This window comes from Thermobia domestica, chromosome 8 (genome assembly GCF_964235325.1).
Source record: "Thermobia domestica chromosome 8, izTheDome1.hap1.1, whole genome shotgun sequence".
NCBI classification, from domain to species: Eukaryota; Metazoa; Arthropoda; class Insecta; order Zygentoma; family Lepismatidae; genus Thermobia; species Thermobia domestica.
The window spans coordinates 17,401,340-17,413,467 of NC_137461.1; the positions used below are offsets into that span (position 1 = coordinate 17,401,340).

Consider the following 12,128-nt stretch of genomic DNA (forward strand, 5'->3'; position numbering starts at 1 on the left):
TATTGAACGAGTTTCTTAAGTTGTATTTACATCCTCATATATAATACCGACCTACTGTGAAAATTATCTCAGATGTTATATTTTAAACATAATAATTACTATGTTCTGCAATGATTATGTTATATATACACAACATATGTATTCTAAAGTAATTATTTTATATAATTTTTCATGCATTGCGGAAAATATAATTTTAAAAAAATGACTAACCTAGACGGGATTCGAACTCTCAACCGTAAGATTTCAAATCCGACAGCTTACCAATGAGCTAACGCAAGGACTTCCAGAACTATGCTTCTAGCGATGTATAACGTATCTCAAGATAATTATGACATTCATATCCATTACAAACGCTGTTTCTGTTCTACTTTGACTTTTATTTTAGTACTCAGGCGATAATTATGTTCTATTTCTTAACTTTGAGCATTCTTTTACATATGGAAAGATTCTTTAACGTATTTAAATGTTCCATTACGTATGGAGAGCTAAATGACAAACAAACATGTGCTGACATTAAAAAAAAAAGGTTTCGAAATATTGTATCATTAAGTATTTCAATCAATGTTGCTTTTTTAAACACTTGGTAACAAGTCTTATTATATTTAAAAGAAGAAAAACAAATCTGCAAACTTTTTCCCGATTGCAAAGGCTGGCTTGGAGGTTCGAACCTGGCTGACTTTTTCCCGAAGATACCCGAAGCTGGACTTAGAAAATTTTTGCCTCAAAACACCAATAAAGAATGCGCTCAACCTTTTTGAGACAAGGTGTACATACCAACTTTATTCAGAAATGAAATGAAATGAAATCTTTTAGTTTTACGTCTCACGATTATGCCAGCTAGGCTAAAGGAGACGGTGATGATGAGAAATGAATGAAATGGTGGAATGAAGAAAGTAGAAGGAAACGAGAGAACCCTGAGGAAACCCACGCACATGGTGCCCAACACAAAGTTCACTTGCGGCGAGCTGGAATCGAACCAAGGTCCCCATGCAAGAGATGTGAACGCTCTACCACTGAACCACCGTGGCTCCCAACTATATTCAGAAACTGAGGATAAAATGTTACGATTTGAAGGAAGCAGGAGTAGAAATTCCAGAATAGGAGAGAAGATCATATGAAAAGAAAAAACATCAGAGTAAACCAAAGAATCGGTTAGAACTATCAAGATGTAAAATAACGTAATTTGGTTGGTGGTTGCATCGGAATTTAGCACTCCTTTCATCACCAAGGGTATATGAGACGTGAATCTGTTTAAAGTGGAATCCGGATCATTGTAATGCGTTCAACTGTTATAATGCTTTCCCACCGGGAATCGAACCAGGGACCCCGTGCATCAAAGCCGTGCGCAATTGCCAGTATACCATAAAGTAATATAAAGTATTGGAGTTGATTGATTAAAATTAATGTAACTTTTCGGTACTGAGGATATTTAATATAAAATATATTCCTTACAGTGAAATCTGAATTATTATGAGATTCAAGTTTTATCAAAGGCTTGGTGCACACAATGAACACTGAGCCCGTGGATGCATGCACAGAAAGGATAACCGTTAATAACTTTGCTACGAAGGAGCACTAGCTCTACAATAGTTCTACAGTCCAGAATGAACTTAAAAAATAAAGAAAATTTTACGGTAATATATTACTCGTGCACTGAGAAAAATTCGTTATCCTGACATCGGTATATTATACAAATATACGGAATCCTTATGTTTACTACGAAAATCTGTACGGAGCATACGTTACCCATATGCTACATACGTACTGCCTTTCTCCCACTTAGATGTTCCATCATCCCGTTCCAGGATGTCTGGCATTTAACAGTCTTCCGGATATTACATACGTATACCTATGTTGCATACGGTACATCAGCTATGTTGTATACGTCAGCTACGCCCATTTGTATGTGAGATCTTATCACCTATTTGGTCTAGGAATTAATTCGTGCGGTTGGTACGCACACATTGAAGCTGTAGTACAAACACAAAATACATAAATACCTTAAGAAAAATATTGTCCATCGCTAGCCACCACTTTCGCCCATCTGTCAGGCAATGTACGGATTTCGTGGCGAAAGAAGTCCTCATCCTTGGAAGCGATCCAGTCAGAGACTCATGTTTCGATATCTTCTGAAGAAGTAAACCGCTGTCCAATCAAATCGTTGTTCATGCAATCGAACAAGTAGTAGTCCGAAGGAGCAACGTCTGGTGAATACGGTGGGTGGGGTAAAACTTCCCATCCGACATTTTCTAAATAGGTTTTGACCGGTTTTGCGACATGTGGGCGAGCGTTATCATTTTGAACAATAAGTTTATCATGTCTGTTCTCCCATTCTGGTCGTGTTCCGGCCAGAGCTTGCTTCAAACGCATTAATTGTCGTCGATAACGTTCTCCATTCATAGTTTCACCCGGTTGCAGCAGCTCATAGTACACCACACCTTTCATATCCCACCATATGCACAGCATAACCTTTGCACAGTGAATATCTCGTTTTGGTTGTGATGGACCTGGTTCACCTGGTTTCACCCAGGCCTTTTTTCGTTTAGGGTTCTCGTAATGGATCCACTTCTCATCACCCGTAAGAATTCGATGCAGAAACCCCTTTCTGCTCTGTCGTTGAAGCAGCAATTCGCAAATGGTTTTTCGTCTTTCAACGTCTCTGTCTTTCAATTCATGTGGAACCCAATGTGACATCTTTTGAATCATTCCCATGGCTTTCAAGCGTTTGGAGACTGTTGTTTGATCAACGCCTAATGCTGCTGCAAGTTGTTCCTGCGTTTGACATGAATCCTGCTCGAGCAATGCTGTCAATTCTTCGTTTTGAAATTTTTTTGGCTGTCCAGCTCGCTCTTGGTCTGCCAAGCCGAAATCACCACTTCTAAACCGTGCAAACCACTTCTGACACGTTCGCTCAGCTAGAGCATGGTCACATACACTTCCACCAAAATACGATGACTTTCAGTCGCACTTTTCTGCATGTTAAAGTAATGCAGCAGGACACCCCGCAAAAACACTTTATCAGGCATAAATTGCGCCATGTTCACTTAACTACAAACTGGTGTTGTTGACGCTTTAATCCACTGCCCTATACTACGAACGATACGCGATGACAGGGGTTTGCAACACATGTGTGGATACACGGAACTGTGGGACGCTCCGTTCGTTGCGCCATCTCTTGTCCACCCGCACGAATTAATTCCTAGACCAAATATATACAGTTCTTTATATATACGCTCATTCGTATATGCGCTCATTTATATATACGTTCATTTGTATATATGCTCATTTGTATATATGCTCATTTGTATATATGCTCATTTGTATGTGAGATCTTTATCACGTATACACAGTTTTTTCTTTCATACGGTAAGTATGAATAGATAGAAGATGGAACACTTATACGGAAATTATTATAAAATATACGTTTTCAGTTATACGTTTGCTGCAGGGCGTTACATATACAGCTCACAGATGACGGGAAGAACCCTCGCAAAAGTAGTGTGACGTAGGTATGGGCTCGCACACTTTTCGCACGGGGGTTTCAAATGACACCATGGAACATCACACAGATAAGTACCCGGAGTAGCAGACGACATCTAAGTATAGACCACACCTCAAAAACCGAAAATGGACTTGACCGTATCGTTGACCTTTCCCCGCTACCCCTGTTTTAGGGTTCTTCTCGTCATCTGTGAGCTGTACTGGTACGTTAAGTCCAAAAATTACAGGATTTACGCATGTAACCTCCGTTTTTATGTACGTCACATACTTTTTTTTTTTTTTTTGGTCTGTGTATGCAGAAATTTTCTGGATTTCTTTAAACGAATATACGTAACTGTACAACTTTCTAGAAAATTGTAGAAAGGAACACAACCTTGGTGTCGTTTTAAAATGAGAAAAGGGAGCATTTTTATACTCTTTAGAGCAGTGGTCGAAGTGAGACGGTATGCTATGCAGTGGTATGCCATATCGCCTCTGGTTTCTCAGTGATGATGAAGACATGCCGTCACTGAAAAGCAGATGCTAATATACCTTTAAGGAGGATCACTAGGTGTTCCCAGTGCTATGCTAAACGCTGCTTAAATAGTGTAGTGTTGCCAGATAGTGTCGAGTGTTTACTGATGCCAGATAATAAAGGAAGTAATCATGGAATTCTGTTTGGATACTTAATTGAGAAATTAGTTCTCGACATTTACCGCAATTCCGCTTCTCGAACTGCAACGCTAGAATCCAGGAATTTTCTTATTGTGACTACTACAGTAAACGTACAAATTTGGCAATAACGCATTATGGCGTTCCGCGCAAGTTTCGTCTCAGACTCTATTTCCTTAAATGTAAATTAATATTTTAATAAAACATGAAACGTAACAAGAAAAACGGTCAAACAATATATATATTTCGTAATAAGATCGTTACTTTAAAATACTTTACACATACAAATAAACATTTCGTAAAACAGAGCACTTCTTGTAAGATCTTAATGTAAGTGTCATCTTGTGTGCTCATTGTAAAACGAATCAAATATTTTCTTTTATTCGTTACATTTTTCGATATCAGGAGACACAACCGAATGAATCAGTGTCTTGTGCTGTAGCTGAAACATTACTCTATCATATAGTACAATATTTATAATATGTAACGTTTCATTGCGCAGTAGTTAAGGCAATGAGGTAAAATATGTACTGACTTCCGGGTGGTAATCCACCTTAATAAATCAATTTTTGTACACCGTAACCGACTAATTGCTTTGCAGTAGAAGATATTTTATCTTATGTAAAAATAATGTCCAAGTTGCAACACCAACATTTTTGTTATATTTTCCCTATCTTTTGTTTTTTTTAAAAAGAGTTGTCTACAAAGAAGTTCACACCTTGTTCCTACCCAAGAACTCTGGTTGCAAATAAGGATCACATCATACAAGAAAATCACTCAGAGGCCCAATCCAAATAAAAGGCAGTGTATAAGCTACTCGTTTAAAGCGAAATCGGAAATTATTATTATAAAATGAAATCTTTAAGTTTTACGTCCCACGGATATGCCGGCTAGGCTAACGGAGACCATGATGATGAGAAATGAATGAAATGATGGAATGAAGAAAGTGGGAGGAAACGGAAGAACCCCGATAAAACCCACGCACACGGTGTTTGTCCATCAAAAATTCACTTGGCACGAGTTGGAATCGAATCAAGGACCCTACGCACCAGAGGTGAACGCTCTACCACTGAGCCATCGCGGCCCCCAACTATAATTATGAGTTCGCTTTGTCCTCTTTTATCTACTCTACAATGGTAAAGAAATAGGTCTACGTAACTGACTTCGATATTTACGAGAAAAAATTATAGTTTATGCAGTCAAAAAAATCCGTTCTTTTGCTCAAATGTTCGGTTATTGTTTAGTGTGTCAAGAATATTAAATAGAGGGAGCAGGGAGCTTATGATCTTTCATTAAAATGTATTTTTGCATCTTTTTAATAATTGTATAACAACCTTCCGGGGGTCTGGAATACCTCAGTCGAGTGGGGAGTCCGGGTGTTTACCCACGGGAGATTGTTTCAAAATTGTTGACATTAAAAAAATGCGTATTAGAGCATTTTCGTGTATAGTTCTCTATAATATAACTTATGGGGATATTCTTTTATTATTCGCAGAAAGTTGCAGGCGGGGCAAAGCCTCTCCATACGCAACCCGTAACTACAAAAAGTTCTCCCACGGTTTAGATTCATTCACGGCAATCTTTTAGGCAACATACCATCACTGGATTTCAACATTTAGATAACCAGTATGTCGAGTCAAAATCGTAATAAAACATACCGCCTCTGCTTTTATCCCACTTCGGACCTTAGCCAAATTGATTTTTTTTTTCACATCACGGGAAATTAGCCTTCAACAATTGCCAATCCACTTCTGTATTGGGATTTTTAGGAATTCTCTTTACAATATTAGATAATTATTTTTTTAACGTTATTGTGTTGGGTTTGTTAATTTGTAGCATGGCCATCAGCAGAACTATTCTTGCCTCCTAATCACGGGTCCTATCTGGTAGCCTTTTCTCCTTAGTCAAGATTGTACAGTATTATTATTATTATTATTATTTTATTATTATTATTATTATTATTATTATTATTATTATTATTATTATTATTATTATTATTTCCTCCACGTAAATGTAGCTATAAAAATAGGCCCTGTCTAACTTCCTCCCTCCTCCTTTCCTACCAGTTGTTAACTTTTCCAATGTACTTGGCCGTGGGAGCTTCACGTCTTTTCTTTGCATCTCCTTTTTGAGTTTGAGCTCCTTCGTGGCTAAGCGGTTAGCATACGCGCCTTTGGCGTGGGAGACCCGGGTTCGATTCCCGGCGGGAGCTCATGTGGTTCGGATTCCACGTTAATCAGTAGGTCCACGTCTCATATAGCCTCGCTGCTGAACGGGACGCTAAACTAAAATCAACTCAACTCCTTTTTGAGTTTATCACATCCTATTTCTTTGCATGATGGGTAATCCTAGCCATTTTTTACACACACAACGAAAAGTTGGATTATCTCCACTCTTAACTAACTAACTTTATCGAAAGTAGGCCTATTATTTGATATTTTAACGCATCCATAATTTGTAGTATCACAATCCCGTTCCATGATTTAGTTTTCTCTGCGTTTACTTCTAAGCCCATGTCCCTGGAAGAGTTTAATGAGACCTCTTTATTTCTTTCTATTGTTCTCCTATTATCCCCTATTAAATTACATCACCAGGTTCTAGGCTCTGATTGCTATCTTTGATTTTCCTTATAGCGTATCCCAGGACAAAGTTGAATAACAATGGCGACAATGCATCTCCTTGTTTCAGGCCATTCTCGATATGAAAGCTTGTAGGCAAGAAGCCCTTTGAAGTGTAACCTATCGAAAATATAATTTTAAGTTCCTTTAGTTCTATTTCGCTACTGGATTATTTTCGGTTTTATTTATTTAAAGATTGGAGTTGACACCCCTTTGCACCAATCACCACTATTGATGAAATGAGTCCTATTAGTTACAGTGGAATCCAAATCACATTCGGTTTATTTTATCCGAAGCAAATATCGAACCCGGCATAACACACAGACCCTATCCAGGGGGGCTAGGGGGCCGGGCCCCCCTAAAATTTTTATGGTAGGCTTGCAAATGAACTATAATATGGTGATGAACTATAATATGGTTGGGTCGCCCCCCCCTAACTTCTACCCCCCCCTATATTTTTGGGCTGGCTACGGGCCTGATAACCAGGGCCCGGATCTTGTTGACAAGTCAACTTTTTACTGTTACGCATAGGACAAGGCGAGTTCAAATAAAAACGTTATCCGTCAACTCAAGGTCCTAAAAGTATATTTTTAAGGGTCAACTTTTGGTTACTTTTTTCTGTTTTGAAGTTTTAGGTCATTTTTTTTTTTAATATTTTAAGGTAACTTTCAGGTCACTTATGGTCTTTTTTAGTCTTTTTCATCTACATAAGGAAATTTTAAAATGTTTACAAATTTGAAAAATACAAAATTAGTTTATCTCTTTTCCTGCTTTCTGACTATCGAGACGGAAAACTGCATTCCTAAAAAGCTAATGAACACTAAGCTGTAGCTGGTTAACGAGCGGTGGGGGGTTGCTAGGTGGCCAAAGAGATGATTTTGGGTTGTTGATCACAAAGGATGTGATCACGTGAGTAATTAAAACTTAATTAGAAGACGTACAAAGATTTTAAACAGGGTTTTATCTATTATTCTCGTGTATACAGTCTACACTTGCGAAATTCTATTCTTTAAGTGTGCTTCCTAGTTTCAACTCGGGAGTGAATTGACACTTTATGTATATACAATATCATACAATGGACTGCAACTAACTGAAACAAAACTTTTGAAAATGAGTGGCAAATGGTAATTAAAATCCAATAGATATTCAAAAAATGTCGATGTTTAACAAAATAACCTTTTTTTTAAAAAACGCAAATTTTAAGGTCGTCAACAAGATCCGGGCCCTGCTGATAACACATCGAGAAAGAAAGAGCTTTAGGAATTTGGGCATGAATAGCCAAACACTTTCCCGCTGTATTATGCGACATGTGCTGTCATCAACAAAAGCTAATAGAAAATTTCATGTACTTGCGCTAGTTTGTTTTGTTTAAATGCCTGGTTTTGTTCTGTCGTTGACCTACGATGCATAAGTGTTTTTCCCCTTTATTACTCTACTAATGTCTTACTGCACATAAGGGGCGGACGCATGGGGGTCCACCGTGTCCGACATACATTTGTACACTATCTTAAGGGTCTTCACTACAACGAAATTAAACTACCGGTAATTCTAGAGTTTTTCTGTAATATCTTCAAAACAAATAAAAAATATTCGAAAAGCAGAAACGTAGTGAAGTAGACAATACGATTTTGCATGTGATACGGTTATCACAACTCATCTATCTGCTTTCGATTTGCAACTGTAGATAGAATTAGCATTTTTTGAAGATTCTGTAAATAGCGACATCCCAAAAGCAGATAGGTGAATTGTGGTAAAGGTATCACATGCAAAATCGTATTGTCTAGTTCACTACGTTTCTGCTTTTCGAGTATTTTTTTATGTTTTGAAGATATTACAAAAAAACTCTAGAATTAGCGGTAGTTTAATTTCGCTGTAGTGAAGACCCTTAATGAAACTATACATGTTTAACAGAGAAATACCTGATATAGACTAAAGATTTAACCTTACTCATAATCTACACTGTTTCTTTTCTAATTTTTTTTTATTATTATTATTTTTCGTGAGAATATAGGTTTCAGTACTTAAAAATTACTTATCTTTTTTTTTTTCGGCTGTAGAATAACACCCGTTTGACCCTACATACACACAGTGTCTTATATTATTGGACCCTCTCAAACTTCGGGCCCCTCGATACAAAAATTTCCGGGTGAGCCCCTGCTACACATTTCCAACAAAATAAATATCAGCAGGTGCGATTTGCTTGGACGCAGCTGCGAAATCCAAGATAAGCCTGAGATACCCTTTTTATGTGTATTTTTATTTCTCAAAACAAACGAGACAGAGAAACACCTTCCTTTTTCTGCTTTTTGGATCAAAAGATCCAATATATTTCAATCAAAAATTTTTCTTGTAGGCCTTATATCTGGAGAACTACATATAGTGTGGCCAAACCCAGACTATTAGTTAACTCAATATGATGTGCTTATTTCTTAAAAAATACGAAAACTCGATTTGAGGTCCGTTCAAAAATTTTTTGGCTCCTAATCCAAAAACTAATTTTTGGCCAAGATCGCAATCTTTTGATCCATTTTTTTAAAATCATTCCTAGAATTATTTTTTCCTCTATTATTATTTCGTATTTAAACTTCTCCAAAGATAAACTTCGTTTTTTTTTATCGATACTTTCAGTACCGCAATATTTCGATGTTTTCGATGTGTCAAATGTTTCGATTTTTTTATATTTCGTAAATTTGCGATACGATATTGACCAAGTTCCGTTATTTTGTTGATGTCGACTTCTGTTATCCAAATCCGGATATCGCACAGCCCTACTTATAGCGTGAAAATTCTACTACTAATAAATATTCCAGTAATTACTGTATAATTGCAGCAATAAGAAAGAAAAAAGTAATGATGGGCACGGATTTTGAGAATGAAAGATGTTTGAAGTATTTTTTTTAAAAAATTCTTTTTTACTGTTCTTATAGAATTATTCTTGCAATAAATACTCTTGATTTTTAGATGTGCCTGTGCCCATACGGCACATTTACAGTAATCATAATTCATTTGCAACGATAATATGTATATGTTGTTAAGGACAATAGTCCGGTACGTAAGATACCACTTTTTTTTCGTAGCCAGATCTGCATATTTATGCTGTTAAATATTGTGGCCATGCTTGTGCATTTAGGCTATTAAGATATAATAAACAAGGACGCCATCAATGTTAGATGTGTTTTTGAGATATACGACGAAGAAGTAGTAAGTATTAAGGAAATATAAGGTGGTATTCAAAGAGAATTCGTTAATCTAGGGTTAGTCTCAGACTAGTTAGAACGCATACTAACAATTTACTAAGGAAAGTGCACGTAATGGTATTCAGAGTCTACTTTGAGTACAACTAAATAATGATTTGGGTATGATTAACTTATATAACCCCAATGCATCGGGTGAGAAAAATAAATGTGGCAACTACGGAAAAGTAGATGAGCGCATGTGTAGTCTGTAAAATTGAAAATATATGAAATACGAAATACGAAATGTTGTGTCGCACGCCAAACCGTTGGCAAAAGATTAGCCTCTGCTCTAGATTAATTAGTCACATGTGATTAACTTCGTCAAATACTACGTCCTAATCAGAGACTCTGAATAATATTGATAACCACCCTTTAGTCAACCACGTAGTATGAAGTTAATCAGACGTCAAAACGTCTCTGCATAAGGCTCATAATGTTTAAAGGAGCAAAAAATACTTTAATTTATTGCAGTAATTATCGAAGTAAGTTTTGATGGTTGCTAAGACTAATTTTATCGAACTGGGAACTGTTATATATATTTAACACTATCCACTCTAAATGAAAAGCTTAATGGAAAATTTAGTGACAATATTTTACTAAAAGTATGATATTGCTACATCTACTTTACCTGTAATGTCGAGAAAAGTTCTTGCATATGTAAGACGTTAAAGCTTGAAAGAAACAACCACGACAGTTTCTGGAAAACTTAGTTGTTATCGTGGCTAAACAAACACCCAAACAACATAATTCCAGATTAGTATTGTAGTAAACATTACGGCAATTTCTAATTAGAATCTACTAGAAATGGCGGCTTCTTCTGCGTATTTCCTCCATTACCATTGACAGGAATCTTCAGATAGCATAGTTTAGTCTAATGAGTGTCCTGTGGGCAAATGAGAGTTTGTTGACCTTGTCAAATGGGCCTCAGATAAAAGAAGGAAGTCTCTCAATGGTTTGTGATTTTTGGGATTCAAAAAGCTTTAAAGAAAATAAGAGATACATGCAAAATATATTTTGGCTCTAATAACAGGTTAAATTATCTAAAATCAAAGGTGTTTTCCAGTGGCGGATATAGCCCAAGAACATAAATTTGCAAGACAAACAGAAAAATTCGAGATGAAATGAAAAAGTATTCTTCGAGAATCTTCTTTTTCTTCTCTCATCCAGTGGGCAATCCTAGTTCCAAGTTCGATTCTCAGTGAATAGTAACGGCTCTTGAGGGAAGTACATTTGTAAAAAAAAAAAAAAAAAAAATAGACGTATACTTTCAAATCAGGTAGATATCCTTCCGTTAGTTAAAAGTGATTACAGTGAACTAATAGAAATTTCAATCAATGTGATTGCCCTCAAGAGTCGTCACTGCCAGTGAGTGTACTAAAAACTTGGGAAGTGGTTCAAATTCCACTAGAAGAAATAGCCTATGTGTTAAAAAGGACGTTAAATTATTTTCTATATCATTGGTTCCAAACCGGCAAAGGGGACACAAGCAACTGATGAGGAAACCTTTTCTGGTGTCACACGAAATGTGGAACGAGACTATGGTAAATCGATTTGTGTTAGTGAACACGAAAATCCATAGGCGGGAAAAACCGTTCCGTACTTCTGGGGGGAAGAGTAGGGGCACTGCCAACGCAACACGTTGTGGATAATGAGACGAAATATGACACGAGTTCGATGAAAATATGCATAGAAACACAGTTAAACATATACTACAATGTGACATTACATTCGACAATACTCTAACAAGTGAGGGCAATGGCGTAGCACATAACGATAGAAGAGGGGGCGGATAAGCGCAAGTAAAAATGTTATATACTATAATTGAGGAAAACGAAGAAGCAAGACGTTAGGGGAATTGTAGATTTTGGCAGATGTACCATGGCAGGGCATGGTCCTAAGTACCCCTAGGTCATTGACCCTAGGCAGGAACCATGGGTCCTGAGGCAGGGACCCAATTGCCAAAAGTGAGACCAAGTGCTGACCTTACTACTACAACAGTCTATATACATCGGACGTTACGAGGAGAGGGGTCCGGACTCTACGGTCAATCCCCTCCATAACTCTCTCTCTTCCATTTCTATTTTATGCTGACGTCTACAGGCTGTCTATAGTTTGTGATTGA

General features: G+C 37.0%; 1 protein-coding gene across 1 annotated transcript in view; it reads right to left on the minus strand.

Annotated features, from left to right (window-relative positions):
- LOC145692725 (solute carrier family 13 member 2-like) overlaps positions 1-10,805 on the minus strand; it is a 117,745-nt gene extending 106,940 nt beyond the window's left edge. Inside the window, exon 1 of the mRNA XM_081768150.1 lies at positions 10,635-10,805. The gene's annotated coding sequence lies outside the window, so the exon portion shown is untranslated. The remainder of the gene's footprint in view (positions 1-10,634) is intronic.
- Positions 10,806-12,128: the final 1,323 nt, after the last annotated feature.